The 19,651-nt window shown below is 44.5% G+C and overlaps 1 protein-coding gene across 3 annotated transcripts in view; it reads left to right on the plus strand.

The window, feature by feature from the left end:
• ANAPC16 (anaphase promoting complex subunit 16) overlaps positions 1–19,651 on the plus strand; it is a 368,706-nt gene that overhangs the window by 26,883 nt on the left and 322,172 nt on the right. For 2 of the 3 annotated variants that reach the window (XM_069610517.1, XM_069610519.1), the window contains exon 4: positions 1,909–1,996. The exons of the other annotated variant lie outside the window; for it this stretch is intronic. The gene's annotated coding sequence lies outside the window, so the exon portion shown is untranslated. The remainder of the gene's footprint in view (positions 1–1,908; positions 1,997–19,651) is intronic. 3 annotated transcript variants of the gene reach the window in all.

Below are 19,651 nucleotides of genomic sequence, written 5' to 3' on the forward strand. Positions count from 1 at the left end.
AAAATAAAACATTCGGAAACAAAATGTTCGACATTTTATTTTTCCACATTATGACTTTCGACATAATGTTTTCAACTTTTTCACTGCACACCAAAGGGTAGATATGTATTTGTTATTTTGAAATATGGGACTAAGACACTCACAATATCATCACTATATAGGCTCCAAACATTGGCCAAGAAGGATTTCTGAAACAGGACACCGGGCAACTGGAATCTTTCATGGAAGGTGAATACATTTTATTAGGGGATTTTAATTTAGCATGCGATCCAGACCGCAACCGAAGTAAGTTAACTAGATACGCTGCACCTTCCCCATCGAAGGCCTTGAAAAGACAATTCGCAGATATTTCTATCATAGATGTTTGGCTCATCATGAAGGTGGGCGAGAAAGGATCTACCTTTTTACTTGCATGTACAAAGGACATTTTCTCGTATAGATTGTGTGAATCTCCACCTCATTAGTAGGCTTGGTCAGGCAAATAGAGGCCCTCACTATCTCCCCTTCTGATCATGCCTGAATTATTGTAGATCTCAACATTGCGAAAGAGAGACAAACTCTTTGGTCCTGGAGGTTTCTACTTACATTAATACAGGACCAAGTGGTCGAGGGGGAAATTGATCAACTAATAAAATAATATTTCAATCTAAACTGTGAATGGGTAACTTCGCTGAATACTGTCTGGGATGCATTTACGGCAACATTTCATGGCTTCCTAATAGCATCCAAGTCTCATAGACGTAAGAAGAGTATGGCCCTAGAATTAGAACTAGTAGAGGAACTCGCTTTAGTATTGAAAAGGATGGAAACTGATTCGGGTCCCGCAATTCGAAAAACCACAGAATCATGCAGCTCATTTGAGAGTAATCAAAGAGTGGTCTGGGGTGAAACAGGTAAAATATGGGTACAAATGGAACAGGCAGTGGGGGAACAGCAGCTCCATGAAGCACTATGGCTACCAAGACAAAATCGCTCAGCAAACATACACCCGAGCAACATAATGGCGGTGGTAGAGGACATCTGGGACGCTACAGTTCAAAAGTACAGTTGAACGACATATCCCTCACCACTCGCACCACTGTTCTTTAATCCCCAGTTCTCCCCAGGTCAAAACCCTAATGCATTCAAAGAATGGAAACGGGCAGGGTGCGCAAATCTTAAGGACATGTTCCAAGGGGAAGAAGATAAACCTTTTACACAATGTAAACATGAGTTCAGCTTATCCGAAAAATCTAGATTTCAATGCTTCCAAGTGAAAAACTGGATTCTAGTCCCACCGATTTAAATCTACTGCGGTCCGAGATCTTGCACCTTTAGAAAACTTTGTGACCCATGATCCGGGGACCTCTGCCCTCATATCTAATTTGCAGAAACTCATGGGCCAAGACAAAGCAGATAAGGAAATTCGCTATAGATGCCGGTGGCAGATCACCTTGGGAGAAGAGATGTCAGACAAAGATTGGGAACAACTATGGAAAGCAGTCCCTAAACTCACAATCTATCCAAATCCATGAGTTCTGGTATAAACTAATGTTTCAGTGGCATTATACCCCAGCCCGTCTAAAAATGCAACCGAAATTATCGGACAAATGCTGGAGGGGGTGTGGTTAGCTGGGAACAAATATGGTGGAGCTGCCCGGTACTTTGTTTTGGGATGGGGTAAATGCATATATATGAAAAAATACATCCAGTATTAAAATCTAGATCCAAATGTGCGTGTCTTTTGCTGCTGATGGAGGAAGACTTTAGGCGGCAACCAAAAACAATACAAAAGACATATGTAATGTAACAATTGGCTGCACTGTTAACAAGCGCACAACAATGGAAGACTAATCTCTGTATATCACTAAATGTTTTTTTAAAGTGTGGAACTTTTTGCCAATGGAATGGATGTCTTACTCTTTACAGGGGGATCAAAATAGCCTTTTCCACCGACTGGAAGGAAGTGCTTGCTTTCCTGCATCAAGACTACAATATTGTGTACTGTCCGCAGAACGTACGTATATTGGACATTGAGTGAATTGGTAACTACAATTAAAGTATTATTGATGATACAAACATCCGCTGAATGGTCTAAGATGGGAGGAGGGGAGGGGAAATAAGTTGGGGGAAGGGGGGCTAATTGGGAGGGTGGGTTGAGGGGAATGTTCAAAAGTTGTTTATGAGAAATGCCAATAAAATTATATTTTTTTTTAAAAACCGCAAACCTTTGATAAATACGAACAAAGTAGCATGTGTATGTTGACATTAGAATCTTTGATACACTTAATCTGGGCTACCTAGTATCTTTCACATCACCAGCACCTCACTTAACCTCATATTTACCTAGATCTGTTGACTGTATTCCCGACTCAGCTTGCCAGTGAAATCTTCCTCAGCCTTTCTGCCTGCCTTGCACAGGGACACTCTAAGGATTCTCAAGACTGCAGTTTTTCAAAAGATCGTCAAATCAGGAGACCGCTTCAGCTTTAGCATTATCCCAGCAGACGGTCAGCTTGCAGGCACTGAACTCCGTCTGCCCAGCAAAACCTCTACTCCTTTGCCCGTCAGTGCCAGAAGAGCAATGCCCCTCTACTCTGCCTCCATACCCTATTCTATGACACCCCCTTTCAATCACAAGCACCTCCCCTTGTCCAGACCTACCCACATCACACGATTTTTCTCTGTGCCTTCCTTATTGTGCTCACTGCATTGCTGAAGAGAAACGGGTTTAATTTTTCTATTGCGCTTCCTGCTCCAAAACGAAGCTATGTTTTAGCAGAACGGAGCTTCACATTTTTCTGATATCACACAGCGCAGATTCAGCCTGCATGTCTAAAGTTCAGTTCAGAGCATTATGCATTTTCATCAGTCTGCATCCAGTTTATTTCATGAGCTAATTTGCACTAAATGGTATTATGGGAATCTGTTATGTTAAATGGGTTGGGTTAATTAGTATGTTATATTTAGGTTATTATTATATTTAGTGCAGTTTAGTTCATTGAAATAACATCCTGAAGCAAGGTGCAATGTCAAGCATTTGCTCTGTGCATTGGCATCTATTTAATTCTGCCTGAGACTCTCACTCTTGAGTCCAGCCATGAGTTTCATACCCTGGGCCCCAGTTGAAGTTCAACACTCGCTAAAATGTGCATGCTTAAATGATGAGTCTAACTGTTGAAATGTAGAGTCATATGGCCCCATTACAAGGGTGGTGCTCCCGTAATGAAGGAGGCCGGTACGGGACCGGCCCCCTTCATTACGGGAGCGCCAATTACGAGGTTCCCTTTGCGAACCAGACGTCTTTTCCGGGTCCCGCAAGGGGAAGAGGGAGGTAATAACGGGCCACTTGTAATGTGCCCGTTATTACCTCCCTCCCCATTCCCATTAAGACCTATGGGGCTCAAATGGGAATGGGGAATGGTTCCTGCAAGGAGGAATTACCAGGTCCTCCTATGCCAGAGTGACCCGGTAAGTCCCCATTGCAGGAACCCGGTAATGGAGCCCGGTTTGGTGGCAGCCATGGTGCTAACAGCACCATGGCTACCTCCAAACTCTTAATGAGGCCCATAATGTTGAAATTAGAATCATACTCCTACATAGTTCTGGGAGGGCCCCTGGTAGGGCACAGTATGTGCTAGAGCCAAAGATGTAGCAGGATGTGATATGAGGTCTGAGCCACCTTCTCCCCCCAAAATTCCTGTGTTTGTGATGGTGTTAGCCAGCGTAAATTAGCCATGTGTGTTTGGTTCTGTGTGCGCAGTTTAAGGGTGCTAGTAGAGCAGGGAGTAAAATCTGCACTCCGCACTAGCCATTGGCTAGTGATAATTGACTCTTGTCGAGTACAAAATGATGTGCTGTCTGTATTTGTTAAATTGCGGTGGCGAGTGAATTTATGGCCGGCTTGTAGCTTGGAACTTTACATTTGCATCCTGTAGTAAAGTGAAAGGACAGCCATTCAGTTGGGGAAGGAGTAGGTGGTTTGGTGTGCCTGAAGAGTCCTTTTGGGACTATTGGGATTTTAGGGCTAAACATAAGCGTATAGTCCAAGTCATGTCGCTATCGATGTGGCATTGTTTTTCTTCTAGGTTATATTTTTGATGATTGTGGAGGTAGTGTCAGTGTCTATGTCTGATGGGGAGAAAAAGTTATAGAGATTGACCGGACTGAGAGCCGATCTCAAAGTTGGTCTTCATGTCAGAGAGACTGACCCCAATGGATAAAACTCCCTTTGTCCTGGCTTTAAAGGGTACTGCTCCGATTGGTCTTTGTGTCTAGATTTGCAATGGCTGTTAAGTTAAAATCCAAGTTTCCCATCCCTCAGGTGTTGCAGGACCATGCTGGTTCCTTCGAGTGGTTCTGGTGGATGTTTCAGTCCCAGCTTGGGGTGGTTGGAGATTAAAGTTTTGATTAATGCTGTCTTTGGAGGGTGGCATGCTAGTTTGCCTGTTGGGGCAAGCTCTTCATTAGAAATCCTGCATACATAAATCATCATTTTGGGAAAAATCTGCCCACTCTACTCCTGCACTACACTCCCTATATTAGCTCTTGGTAGACAGTGAAGGGTCAGCTTTTAAACTTTGGGCTTTACTCACTCACAGGGAATGCTGGTCTCATGTCCCCAAATACCTGTGTTAACTGCAAACTGCACCAGAGTATGAAGGTCCATCTTGGAAGGCATCCTTCAACTGAAACGTTTGTGAGGTTCATTCTTGGGTGTAGGTGGGTTAGCTGCATGAAAACCTTGCCAAACATTGAAATTACAGTAGGGGTGGGTGAGTTGAGTGAGTTCAGTTAGAAGAGAGGGAGGAGAGTGATAGAAGGTAAGATGTAGTTTTTAATGTAGCTTGCAATTCCTGTAACTACTCTATATTAGAGAAGCTTTCATTTATGCTACCTGTTCTGCACATTACCTCATTTGTTTTGGGTTGTGGGTGGAAGTTACTTACAATAACCTTGCCTATGCAGCAGTTAACCTTACCTTTTGTTATCCAAGCCCTTTCATCGCTAGATTACCCTTCAAGGTTTTAGCTCGCTTTTTATGAGAACGTTGATTGTGCGAACATGTTTGCAGTTGCCGGTCAGCCGGGTGGGGCCGAGGAATTGACATGCTAATGAGATACATTTTTTCAGTTTTTGTTTTTTCGTCCTGGAAATATTTTACCAGTCTGGAGGAATGGCTATGGGGATAAAGCCCTTGAGTTTGGGCATAAGGGCTGGGATGTTCAAGCACTTTGTACAGTAACTGTAGTATTAGTTTCAGACTTTAAAGCCAAGTGTATAAGTACCAGAATGTAATGTGATGAAAAAAGCTGGTTTAGCATGTCAACATGACATGGGCTGATTTGAGATGCATTTAATCCTTATATATGTATGGTAGTTGCCTTCAATTAGTTGTATGATGCAGGCATGCAGCCTGTTACAGATGATGTAGATGCAGAGGCATCCAACCTTTTAATGAGAAATCATTACTCCTAGTTCAACCACCTAATAGTCTGCACTCGGTAAGGGGCAGTGCGCTTTTAACTTAAACTGACATCACGCCCAGCTCAGTTTCAAATATCATGTAGTCAAAGACAGTACAGATTTTCCATACATTTGTTACAGAAAGCCTTGATTCCATTAAAGACTTGGAGGCAAAAGATTATGCTCTAACTTCTCTTTACTTACTCGAGCAGCAATTTAACCAACAAACATGAAAAACAAATAACCAATAAAAACTACAAATCCCAACAAAACATCACATTCATCATCCGTTTTTCATAGGCTTTTCCAATCACATGACGTCATCATCCAATTACACTTCTCCTATCCTCTATAACACTAACTGTCCCCATAGTGCTTCCTCTTTCTTTTGTTGAACGAATTCAAACTTGCGCCCCAACAGGTAGACAACTTTAACTTCCCCTTTTCTCCTTCTCAAGGTGTCGTTTTCTGCTCCGTCCCTGAAAGAAATATAAACCATTACCAATCTCCTCATGAATGGGTGGGCAATTGCATAACAAGAACATCACCATGTCAAATACAACATCACAATATTTCACAAATATCATATATGCACATTTCATTGTAGCGTTTGAAATTGGGTGGAATAATCTTTCGCCTCCGAGTTTTTAATAGAATCATGACTCTCTGTAACGAATGTATGGAAAATCTGTATTCAAGTCTCGGAGGCTCAGGTTATGCTAGTTTAAAGCTTACTTACCACCATCGACGCTACTTGTTCTACCGGTCTAAAATAAAAATTCTTAAACGTCTCATCATTAGACCAGTCTGCCGCCTTCAAAATATCTTCTAGGCGGGCTCCTGCCGTAAAAGCAGACGACCCCATAGCACCCCTTGTGGAATGTGCCCCAAACTGACCTACATCTATACCTGCCTCAGCCATGCACCACCTTACCCATCTAGACAAAGTGGCTGCTGCTACCGCCTTAAAAGGTTTCCTAATAGCTATCGTCAATTGATATTCCCCATTAGGCCTCACCCTATTCGCTCTTTCTTCATACACTTTCAAACATCTAACTGAACACAACTTAGGTTTCCCCGGAAAGGCCATGTACTCAACCGATTTAATGTTTGTCTTTGTTCTCTTTTCTACATAAAATACTACTCCTCAAGGTGAAAAGGATTTCCTATTTACCTCTAAAGCCTTCACATCAGACACTCTCTTACATGACATCAAACAGGGTAGTTAACTTAGCCCATAGCGCTTTCCTAGACAAATACTCATTGTCTGGGCAAGTCTCAAACATCTTTAATACCACACTCACATCACACAAAAGAGACTATTTAGGCGTGGGTGGTCTCATGCATCTGATCCCTTTCAGGAGCCTACATACCAAAGTGTGCTTACCTACTGGCTTACTCTCAATGTACACATGACCTGCCGATATCGCTGATCTATAATTGTTAATAGTCCTGTAAGCCTTTGCCTGCGCCGTCTGTGCTGCTAAGAAATTCACTATGTGAACTACATCTGTTCGTACAGGATTAACCTTTCTCTCCATACACCAATCACTCCACTTGCTCCATGCCACTCTATAGGCCTTCCCTGTAGCTGGGGCCCATGACTCTCTAATGAACTCCTGAGCCGTCCCTGAAAGTCCTGGCTTAGAACAATTCTCCCTGAAATCGCCCAAGCTATGAAGTTCAAATTCCCTGACCTCACCAGAGGGTGAGTTTGTATTTGTATTTATTTTTATTTATGTAGCGCCTTACTCCAAAGCACTTTACAGTTTAACAACAGGAATACACAAAACATAGAACAGTAGAAGCAAACAATATACATGAATTAGACCAAAAAACAGTATGTAGAACAATTTGCATGTGAGAAGGGGTGAGGGATGGGGAAGCAAGGGTGAGAGGGGTTAGAGAGGGAGATTACGGAGTAAATTACATAGTAGGAAGAGAGATCATAGGGAGGAAGGGGAGAGTGGATAGAGCTGAGATGGGGGTAATAGAGGGAGAGAGAAAGAAAGAAAAGAAAGAAAGAGAGAGAATAGGGTTTCGGGGGGGTGAGGCAGTTATTTCAAGGAGGAATGAAGAATAGGTGGGGATGGAGCAGATTGAAAGAGGCAGGGAGTTCCAGTGTAAAGGGGCAAGGAGCTGAAAGGAGTGGAAACGAGAAGAGGCACAAGGGGGAGGGGGAACAGAAAGTAAGAAGAGATCCGCAGAGCGAAGGGAGCGAGAGGAGTGTGGAGTGAGAGGAGAGATATGGAGGGGCAAGGTCATGGAGTGTCATGATTCCTGCCCCTCATGTCCCCAGCCCTCCAAGATGTCAGGCTGGAGCCAGGTCACAATCACCTACATGGCCCTCAAGGGCCTCTCCATCCCTCCAAAGACCCACTTGGAGTCAGACTTGGCGCTTGTGGCACCAGACTCACTCACTCCCATAGGATAACATTGGGGATTGGACTTGTAGTGCATTGATGGGGACAAGATGGATGCCCCCACATATTTCGGTTCCCAGAACTGCATGTGTGGTCTAGTCTTTTGGGTGTGGTTCAGCCCAGAGACACCTGGGATACCCAGAGACTATTTAAGCCACACCCAGGCTGAGAAACATGCTTTGCGTTTTCTGCACCTGCAGCGTGACACTCACCGTGTTCGGATCGATCTCCAGTAGGCCTGCATCTTTCTTCTGCGCTTAGCTCCTGCAAGAACAAGAACACCGTTAGGACCAGCCTTACCTTGCGGCGCTTCGGCCCATCATTCATCGCTCCTTCTGTTCTGCGGACATCTTCGGTGGTGTCATTCCCATCCCGGCGCGCCGCATTTAAAGGAAAAGGGAAAAGAACAGAAAAAAGGCATTAGTAAGCATTCTGAAAATCTTCGCTTATTTTTAAATACTGTACGAGCTTCAAACGCTTACCTGAATCCCAGCCGCTCTGGGGGAACTTGGTCTCCGGAACTTCTCATCCATCTGCAAGAGGGAAAAGACACTCCAGGTTAGCGTGGAAACATCTAGAGGCGGCGCATACCACACTTACCCACTGCATTTGTTCTTCATAACTTGCATCCACGCTGAAAACGTTGCGGCACTTAAAAGACACAGAAAAAGAACTCTGTTCAATGCAAATACGAAAGGGGTGCATCGCGCATCGCGCTCTTACTCACCTTCAGTGCTACTGACCTCAGCAGCATGCTGCCGTCCCCGGACGCCGGCCATCATCTAAGGAAGGAAAGGAACGAAGTTAGAGAACTTTTCAAAAGACTCATTATACTTACCTGTCAGACTCTTGCCAGTGAAGTGACTAGGCAGCAAAGAGCCCGCATCAATCAACGCGCCCCTGCGCTGAAAGCAGGACGGAGAGCACACTATCCAAGAAAAGGTGAGCTGTGGATCAAAGGGAAGGGTTGGACCCCGGGCAAGAAGGGGTTCAAGCACACAGAGACAATAGGGAGTTAAACTCTACCAATCCTGTGTTTCAGGCCCAGTCTCCAGTCGAATAGCCTCCAGGGAAGGATTTGAGGTCATAAGAGGCCAGAACAGGCTGAGTGACGTCCCCGTGGATACCAGGTGAGCGTTGCATGGAGAGATTTAAAGACGAGACAAAGGAAGTGAAATTTAAGTTGGGAGTTGAAAGGAAGCCAGCCTAGGTTGGAAAGTGAGTAAGAGATGGAGTCAAGGGGAGAGAGAAGGCAAAGGGTGCGGATAGCAGAATGGTAGATGGATTTGAGGGGGGAAGGTGGGAGGCAGGGAGACCAAGGAAGAGGGAAGAACAATAGAAGAGGCGAGAGAAGATGAGGGAGGAGATTAAAAGTTTGGTAGCATGAAAGGTGAGAGAGGAATGGACCTTACGGGTGTTAAAGAGGCGGTAGCGACATGCACGAGAAGTAAGGGATATATGATGGGGGAAAAGAGAGGGAAGGATTGAGGTAAATGCCTAGGTTGCGAGCATGGGTGGAAATTGGAAGGTTATAAGCAGGGAAAATGAACGGAAGTAGGGGGCTTGGAGGGGAGGAAGTGTGTTAGAGGGAAAGACTAGTACTTCAGTTTTATCAGTGTTAAGAGAAAGATAGTGAGATGACATCCAGTTTTTAATGGCGGTAAGACAGGAAGAGAGCTTTAGATGTAGATCAGGGGTAAAGGAAGGGAAGGAGAGGTACAGCTGGGTGTCATCAGCGTAGAAATGGTGAGAGATCCCGAAGGAAGAGATGAAAGGGGCAAGGAGTGAAGTGTAAAGAGAGAATAGGAAGGGACCCAGGACAGAGCCTTGGGGAACACAATGGTCCAAGAGGAAGGTAGGGGAGGGGTTTATCCTGCTGGATTTAACAATATGTCCTCTCTGCATGGCAACAGAATTGGAACCTCGTAAGACAACTGCAAAAGGTCCGGAAACCAAGCCTGACCTCTCCAGTCTGGTGTTACTAGAACCACCGTAGCTTCCTGTCACCTGACTTGCGCCACTGTGCGTGCTATCATGGCGAACAGAGGGAAATCATATTCTCTTGCTGGTCCCCAAACCTGGAGAAATGCATCTGTCGCTGTTGCTTCCGGATCCAATCTCCAGCTGTAGAACCTGGATCTTCCTGTACAATCTGGACACAAACAGGTCTGTCTGACACAAACCCCTGCGACGCATTATCTCCTGAAATACTCAGTTGTCCAGTTGCCAATTGCTGGAGTCCCGAATTCCAATCTGCTACCAGGTTGAGATCCCCTGGCAGATGTTCCGCTCTCACACTTATTCCTTTTTGGAGGCATATCTGCCAATACTCTTTGGCCATCTCCGTCAGCATCTTCGACCTTGTTCCGCCCACTCAATTTATATATCTGACTGCCGAAACATTGTCCATCTTCAGCAGAATGGCACCTTTCACTCCTTCCCAGGTCCAACACCGGACTGCGAAGGATCCCGCCAGAAGTTTCAGGCAATTGATGTGCAGACCCAACTCCTTGCTCGACCATCTCCCCCCTGTAGATTGGTCTCCACATCTGGCTCCTCATCCCCATCGACTGGAATCCGACTCTATTACCAGGTCCGGGGATGAGCCAAATATTGCTCTGCCATTCCATGCCTCCATGTGGTAGTACCACCATTCCAGTTCAAACTTCGCCTCCTGTGACATAACTACCTTCTGTTCATAAGATAGACCTCTCCTGAGATTATCCATCTTCAGCCTCTGCAATGCTCTGTAGTGCAGAGGTCCTGGGAATATCGCCTGAATTGATGATGACAGATGGCCTATCAATCTCGCTATTTCCCTCAATGAAATCTCCTGCTTCGCCATCATACTCTTGATCTCCTTCTTTATTGAATTCACCTTCTCTTAAGGAAGTTTGAGAAAACCCTGTGTTGTCACTAAGCTTAAGCCTAGGAATTCCATTTCCTTCACTGGCTCTAATTCCGACTTCTCCCAGTTTATCAAAAACCCCAGTTGTTGTAACAAAACAGTAGTTATCCAAACATGTTCCACTAGAATCTCCCTGTCCTGACACATCAGGCAGATATCGTCCAGATAAATGATCATCCTGATCCCCTGCTTTCTCAGATACCTTACCACAGGTTTCAACAGCTTGGTGAAACACCATGGCGCTGACGTCAGTCCTAACGGAAGACATTTGAACTCCCACTTCTGTCCTTTCCATATAAACTGGAATAGCCTCCTCTGATCTCTTTGAATTGGAACCGTTAAGTATGCATCTCTGAGATCTATCCTTGCCAACCAATCTCCCTTCTGGAGGGCATCTCTTAAATGATCTATCCCTTCCATCTTGAAGTGCCTGTACACTAGGAAATAATTCAATCTCTTCAGATTTATCACCGGTCTTACCTTGGTTTTCCTTTTTACTAAAAACAGATTGCTTACAAAACCTCCCAGACCTTCTGAGGCTGGACCTATTGTGTTCTTTGCCCTGAGTAACTACCTCTCTGTCTAGCAGCTCCTCGTCTTCTGAGCTGAACCTTATTTGCCTCGGCAATGGTTCTCTCCAGAACTCCCACTGAAAACCTTGCACAGTCTGTCTGGCCCATGCATTTGAGGACAACTCCTCCCATTTTTCTGCATGCAACTCCACTCTCCCTCCTACTGGAGGAATACTCACATCTGTCTTTTCTACTGTTCTTACTTCTCTCACCTGATTTACTCTGGTGTTGTTGCCTGTTATTGCTCCTCCAACCTCTACCCCTGCCTCTTCCCTAGAAGGGAAGAAGGGGTTGGATCTTCAATCTTCTTGTTTCCAATTAGATCTGTCTCTATAGGAGCCTCTATACTGACTGCAGCTGGACGAGCAGCCCTTTCCTCCTCCAGCCCTGTCAAAAACTCTTAGGCCAAATATTTTCTTCAAGGACGATTGGGCTCTGTCCATAAACACATACGTGCTGGCAAACTTTGCCATGTCCTTAATAAACAGGCCCCCAAACAGCTTGCCCTTCGCTGCCATCGCCTGTTCTGATGTTGCCATTTCACCCAGCCTGGTGTCCAATTTCATTCAAACAGACCTCCTCCTCTCAGTGGACAGCACTGTATTAGCGTTACCCAACAGGCAGAGGGTCCTCTGCGCCCGACCAGCTACAATGTCCGGATCCATGGGCTCCTTCTTAGCTTTTGCCTCTTCCGCCAGCTGCCAGATTCTTGTAATCGGCCCCATGTCCAGCAATTTATCTTGACAGGACCTCCAGGACCTGTCAATGCCCCTCTTCACGTCCCTGCCGTATCTGCCCAGGAACGTGAGGATCCGGTCATCGATCTCAGGGTCTCAGCTACCCCGTCCGGAACCCTTGCTTTCGTGCATTCTGCCTTCAGTTTGCTTCTTGCTTGCCTACTCAACAGTGCCCTCAACCGTCTCCTGATGTATTCCGCAATTTTTTCCGGAGGATCCCACTCATTGGACCTTGAATGGACCAGGTCGTCTGGGTTGAACTCCTCTTTCAGTGGGTCCTCCTCTTCCCTCCTGCCTCTTTTGCTTTTAGGCTTCCATTTGTCTCTCATCTGAGGTTCTGATGTTCTGAAACCCTCAGATCTTGAACTGCTTCTGCAGGAATCGTCATCCGACTCATTTGAACTTATGACTTGTCTCTCACGAGACCTCGCCTTCCTTTACCCCGCTCTGGATCTGTGGGGTGAACCCGGGGGGGGTCTGGGTACTACGGTCCCTGTGGGTTTTATTCTTACTTCCCCCCCCTCTTTTCCTGTGAGCCTTGCCCTGCGACAAAGCAGCCAGGTCTCGCAACATGCCCCTCTCTCTACAGGGCCTTGCGGCACTTTCCATTCTTTGAACTGCTTCGCTCATGCTCAAGCCGCTTACGTGAGGACCTTCTGATCCTACTGAGGAATCGCTCATCTTTTTGCAGTGCCTTATAAATGTATCTGCAGTTTGCTTGGGCTGCCCCCACCAAGTATATATTTAACTGTAGCTTGACGAGTCTCGGTATATGTTAGCAGTTTTTCCTTCGGACTGAGCCTGTCGATGAGATTCTTGACAATCTCCTTAATGTCTCCTCCCCAGCAGGCAGAATAATGAGGGGTCTGACCAACTTTACCTGGGCTGGCCCCGTTCTCTGTCCAGCAGTGTCTATTTCAGTCTGCGGTGCCACTTCTGACCACCAGGTGTCGCTCGCAGACTCTCCAGTGGAGCCTCTCACTCTCGAGATAGACTTTCGGAATACGGCTGCTCAAAAGTATTCAGATTGTTAATTGATCTCTCTCTGCACGCACTAATGCTCTCGCTCCTTAACACTAAGTTTGCAACAGCGCCGGAACCCAAAGAGTCCTGTTGCGCTGTTGTGAACTTCCATTTCTACAGTGCCTCCTAACGAGGCGAAATGATGCCGGAACGAAAAGTCCCGTTGTGTCCTCTCCAGTGGATATGCACCGCCAATCAACCTTAACGCGCCGCGTGTCTCCTATACCTTAACCACGCGCGCGCACCTCCTAATCTAAGTATTAATCATATATATAGCACAATAAGCATAAAGGTAAAAATAAAGCACTTATCTCGGCTGCTCGAGCAGCAAAGAAAGAGGAAGGACTTTGGGGACAGTTAGCGTTATAGAGTATAGGAGAAGTGTAATTGGATGATGAAATCACGTGATTGGAACAACCTATGAAAAACGGACGACAAATGTGATGGTTTTGTTGGGATTTGTAGTTTTTATTGGTTTTGTTTTTCATGTTTGTTGGTTAAATTGCTGCTCGAGTAAGTAAAGAGAAGTTGGAGCATAATCTGAGCCTCCGAGTCTTGACATAGAATCTTCGGTTTAATATGAGAGGTATTGCCCACAGGCATCGAGTACAAAGGAAGAAAACTGGCAATTCTCATTTAGTTCTTTGGCAAAGGGTTCAGGAACATCACTTTGGCACTGTAAAGATGTTTACAGGTTTCATTTTCTGGTTGCACATTCTGAAGGAATCTGTGCTGTCAGTGTGGCTGGAGGTAAAATACTGTTGGTGTAAACGTTAATTATATCACTGTATTATAAACAGTGCAGTTCATATGAGTACAATCAGGGATTCACATGTGAGGTTGAATTATTTGAAAGTAGAGTGAGACGTCCTAAAGTAGAAAGCAATCGAGGTAGCTCTGCAGGTTGAGCGAATATTGCAGAGATGTAAATGTTTAAAGCTTCATGTTAAACATATTGATTTTTGGTATTGCTTGTAAAACAAATATGTGCTATAAAATGCACGTTTTTGGTGGGAGTGAGGGAATTTCTACCCACATTGAGAAAACCAAAAGTTGGAAACCGGCTCAATTTCCACCCAAATGGTGTAAGCTCAATAGAAGCATTTCATTTAGATAGAGCAGTTTGACAAGCCAGTATCATCTTTAAAAACATACTCTGGGATGACATACTCAAAGGAAGGGGTGCAAGGATGGCAGAGTTTTTGTGTGGCTATTACCAAAATAAATTAGATTAAAGAAATCAACTGGTGGCTTTAAGTTTAACAAATTGTGTTTCAATTTTTGAGAATGTATTTTATGTTGTTTCATATTCTTTGAATTTTATGTAGAACAGGGTTGTCAGTTTCAATCAGAAATTACTTAAAATCACACATGTACAGATAGTGGAGGCATCCCTGCAAAGGTTGTGCAGAGAATGCGCTGCTGGAAGCAGCTCTGAGGACCGCTACGCCGTGTGGAAGACGAGCTCCTGACACGCTGTGGACTGTTCTGGTAATGAAGTTGAACCCGAGATCACAAAGGGCTATCAGCGCTCCCCTGAAGGACAGCACATACCGCAGCAGTCGGACCGGAGCTGGCGGAAGTGTAGAGGGATCCGAGGAGATCCGCTGCAGCACCCGTGAGTCAGGAGACGCAAAGGAAGATCGGTGAGTTGGCCTGACGCAGGTGACCTTGGGGCACTCTGGAAAAATAATGCTAAGCAGAACTGATGGCTTTGAATACCGAACAAATGAAATAAGGCAGACTGGGCGCAACTCTCCAAATAAGGGATACCAATTGTGATTGTAATCCGCATTGCCAAAGCCTCTGAAGAGTGATACCAAGGAAGACTGGGCGCAACTCTCTTAATAAGGGATACCAATTGGGGAATAATTGTAACCCACGTTGTCAGCAGCCAAGAGGTTGCATGAGAATAAAACAAAGGCTGCAGGGGCAACACACTTCTTATGAGATACCAATGGGGAGGAAACTTTAACATGCATTGCCCACAGCCTAAAGGCAATGAAAGAATAATACAGAGTCAAGAGGCTATAAAGAGAAGCAGTTATTGTTTGAAACCTCCTCCCTTAGGATCCTGGTGTGGAGAGTTTTGGAACCAGCATTACCACTGAACACAATTGTAGTAGTAGGAGTTTTTATCCTAGCAGGGTGATAAACCAGGAAAGGGACCAATAGTAGTTAGTCCTTGCAGGCGAGTATACCAGGAAAGAAGATGGTGATTTAAAGTACTATGGTTGTGGTAAAAGGTGTTGAAAAATAATGTGTTAATTTCATTACCTTGTCTTGGTGAACTGTTTCATTACAGAAAGTGAATTCCAATCTATCCTATAATGTGCTAATAATTGCTTGACTTTGAGAAGAGAACAATTATCTTGGTTTATGAACTTGTGTTTTGCAGGGAAGACCTCTGCTTTGCCAAGCAGGAGACTTTGGAAAATAGCTGTTGCTTTGATTTATGAACATGTCTTTGTACAAGAGACATTAACTTTGCCAAGTGGAAGGATATATTGAATGCAAAAGACCTTTTGTGCTACATTGAATGGAACTTTTTTATTGCACAGAACTTTCTTGAATTGAGCTTTGCTGAAGGTGGTCCTGAAATGATCCAGGGGAAGCAAGCCCAACCTTGGTCACAAGGAGCACTTTCTAAAGCTTTTGCCTTTGAATTGATCTATTTTATTGTGGAACCGTAGACAGCCAAACAATCATCATTTTGTTGTATATTAGGGTGAGGGTCAGAGACCTTTTTGGAAACTAGGTCATTTTTCTTTAGTCTTAGTTTGTTAGGCAGGAACACCCATGTTAGGTTAAGGAAAGATAGGCGTTTGTCTCATTCCTTTTTATTTAATAAAATGGCAACTTGTGAGAAAACTATACCTTTTGAGTCTGTTTCGTTTTTCTGACCTCTCACAACCAACACTTCTAAGTGTTGTAATAATGGGTGTCATTGGTACCCAGTTGAATGATATATAATGTATCAACCTTGAAATGATGAAGGGCTGAGGTTCCATGATAGACTGCAGGCTCCACACCTAACTCTGAAGTGAGTGCTTAACTCGCTGAACTATCTCAGGTACTATGTGGGAAGATTCAAAGCACAGTCATACATACACTATTTCTTTAAGCTTAACAATTGTTGTTAAATGTTTTTGTTACCTCTTAAAAATCATCTTTCTTTACTGGAGCATACACGCATACTAAATCAATATTCAATAGGAATAAATGGCACACATCTCAAGTTGCCCCTTGTCAGCGGTGAATAGTTTCTCCCCTCCTTGTTTCTTTCTTTGAATTACTAGTTCATGCAATTTATTATATAGATGCACAGCTGAAATGTCTAGAATGTGAAGAATAAATTTGGTCCGGCACAACAGGACACACTCGTTGTCAATACCATTAAAAACATGTTCATAGTTCCCAGGGCTAAGTTCATCAACAGTGAATGATTTATTTCTTTAACTTAATCTATGAAAGTAAAGTTTGCCCACCATCATGTTAAAACAAAAATAATGGCAGCTGAAGATTAGCAGCTTTAAAGATTGTATGCTCAATATTAAAGAAAGCAGAAAACATAAGATTCCTGGAAAATCACTAAGATTTTACATGAAGTAGTTTGCTACAGCATTTAGCATTTCATGTAATGCATAGGTTTTTTTAAAACAGATTTCCATCATGCTGTTTTTTGTCTACATTCAACTGGAGGCTACTGATAACCACTCTTTTCTAACTTCCACTGAAAGAGCCTCTTTGTTTAGAGGGAGCAGAGACACTACCAGCAGTAGCACAGTGGTTTCAGGGGTAACAGTTTCCCTACCCGCAAATGAGTGTAGTAAATCCTTAAAAAGATGTGTTAGTAACACTTTTGGGACCGCGTAGGAAAATACTCCTTTATTCAGTCCCTCTTCTTGTACATTCATGAGCTGTTGGCATGATGATATTTTTTTCTTGTATAGCTGTTCATGCCAGATTTCCTCCCACAATTTAATACGTTTGTGATGGAGTTCCCTCCCTGAGCGAAGGATCCCAAGGGGGATGTCCAAGGAGGCCAGGTACCTCCCCCTCCCCCAGCTAAAGGATGAGGGCAGTATAGAGAGGACCCCTTGCTCACCCCACCATGAACCCCATTGGAAGGCAGAAGAATAACAATTTTCAAGACTAAATGGACCCATTACCACCTTGGAAGAGCCTGATGGTCTCAGTAGCCAGACCCAACATGTCCAGGAGGACATCTTATGACCCAGTGTTGTGGATGTTTTAAATCTTGATGGTTACTGTTTCCACAGACAGAGCAGGGAACATTTGCACGTTTGTGAGATCTGGGTAAAAGTTCCTGTGAACCCTGCCTTCCATCATGGGTTTGCGCATGCCAGACAAACTCTCTTGCATGCTCTGCAAACCCTGCGCCCTAGCAGAAGAGAGAGAGAGAGGCTGATCCGCAAACTGTCAGCATAACTCCCTTGTGTAGCCCACAAACTGTGCCCCCTGGCAAACCAATGCTTACCAACCGGATAATTTATCGCAAGACACCCAGACTTGCAGCTATATTGCTGCAATATATTCTCCTTACCATTCACAGCAGCTAGCTTGATTGGCGGTATACACACACTGTGTGCACATGTTGGAGAAAGCAGATGGTTTTACCTTTCTCACACAGTCCTTCAAATGGACCAGGTGGGGAAAGTGAATATCAAGATAGTGGTCTGTGTGATGAATCCTACCGACTCCTCACTAAATCCCTGGCTAAAGTCTCCTTTCAGGTGGCCAGGGAAAGGCAAACGCTTTCTGATCCTGACCTTGGGGGCTGTGTTTTGCCCGACGATCACCTGTAAGGATAAAAGGCTCAGGGGAATGAGAGGACTCTGTGGGATGACGCACAGTAGTTGTCGCCTTCTAGGGAGTGTGACTGTGTGATACCAAAGTGCGCAATGGCTTGTTGTAAAAAGCATCTTGCTGTGTTACAAAATACCCATGTAACGGGGGTAAAAACATTCATGAAATCGTAGGCCTTAGAAGAAATGAAAGCTCTGTCAAAGCCAAAACCTCTGTTGCACCCAAAGGTACAGTGAAAGGGAAGTTATGGATAACGATGTAACATAATTGCCTTTCCCTCTTCAATCAGGTCTAGTGACTAATCTTCATGATATCCCTTTTAAAAAGTGGTATAAAGAACAAATCGAGGTGTAGAAGTGAAATACAAATAAGAAAACGTAACTTTGTTATTAGGGACTTCAGGTTCCAGAATTTTCTAAGTATTGGGACGAGAAGATGGCTGAAGATGTACAGTGTTATAGGAGTGGTCAAATCATTCATCGAAATGACCCACACCTGAGGAAGAATGAGAGGCTTAAAAAGCCTCCTCGGGTACAGGCCATCAGGATGGAGAGAGAAGGAGAGAATCACATCAGGAAGCACAAGCAGCATGGTTGGCAGCAGAAGCTGGAGGAGAGAGAGAATGCCAGGACCATTGCTTGACAGAGAGATACTGCCGGTCCTGAGAGGGTCTGTGCTTCTTGAGTCGTGAAGTGCAGAGGTCTCTCTGTGGGAAGCGTTCAGGAGGTAAGCTTGCCCTCTGGCAACCTACTCTGCGGAAGCTGTGCAGCGGAAAGCAAAGGCGTGGGAAGCTTTCCCATCCCTGAGGCTGACTCAGGTGGCTGGCGTGCACCTTAGTGCCTCTAGGTCTCTGATGGCTGGCGTGCACCAGAGAGCCCCAGGAGCAGCGAAGGCTCCATTAACAGGTGGCATGTGGCACAGGCAGCAGTGAACTGAAAGAAGAGGTTTGCTGAATCGTGAGAAGCCACAAGAAGAGGAATCCTGCAGGCGGCGAGAGGAGGAGAAGAGCAAGTCTTACCCGGTGAGTGCATAGCCTGTGTGTGACCTCGTATGCAAGGAAAGTGTTCAGCGAGTGAGACACACACTCGTGTGTTTGAAAGTGACTGGAAAAGCACTTTTGAAAATTGTGCTACCAATACAACGCAAAGGCAGCACGCGAGCGAGGGAGCTTGATTTTAACGAGTAATTTTGAATACTGAAGTCATAAAAAGCAGCTAAGCCACCTTATACAAAAGCCAACATACTGTAATGTAATAAATGTGTCTCTATGGAAACGCCAACAATATAAAGGGGCAATATGGTTAAAAGAGAACACCTGCAAGCATTGCCTAAAACAAGAAAGAGTTAAAACAAGGCAGTAACAAAAGAACAAGTATTGCCAAGGGCCTGTTGAAAGATCCATAAACAGTTGCAATTGTTGCTCATGTGTTACACAACCTTTGGTGAAAATTGTCATGAACTCACATTATTCAAGTCAAAGGTAGAGAATTAAAAGACCGTTTGCATATCAGTCACTAGTTACTTGTGTAGTGGGCAACCAAATCTGCCCTCCAGAGGGAGAGGAGCATCATTGTGAGAAGTATCAAAGATCAAAGAGCACTAATATAAATCGTTTTCCCTGAAGAGTTGTTGGAAGTTTTGAAACTGCAATTTGTAGAACAATTTGAAGTTGTGGTAAAACATTCATCAAATTATATTTAACCCCAAAGGCAC

The sequence above is a fragment of the Ambystoma mexicanum genome, chromosome 8 (assembly GCF_040938575.1).
Source record: "Ambystoma mexicanum isolate Mex_15411 chromosome 8, UKY_AmexF1_1, whole genome shotgun sequence".
Classification (NCBI taxonomy): domain Eukaryota; kingdom Metazoa; phylum Chordata; class Amphibia; order Caudata; family Ambystomatidae; genus Ambystoma; species Ambystoma mexicanum.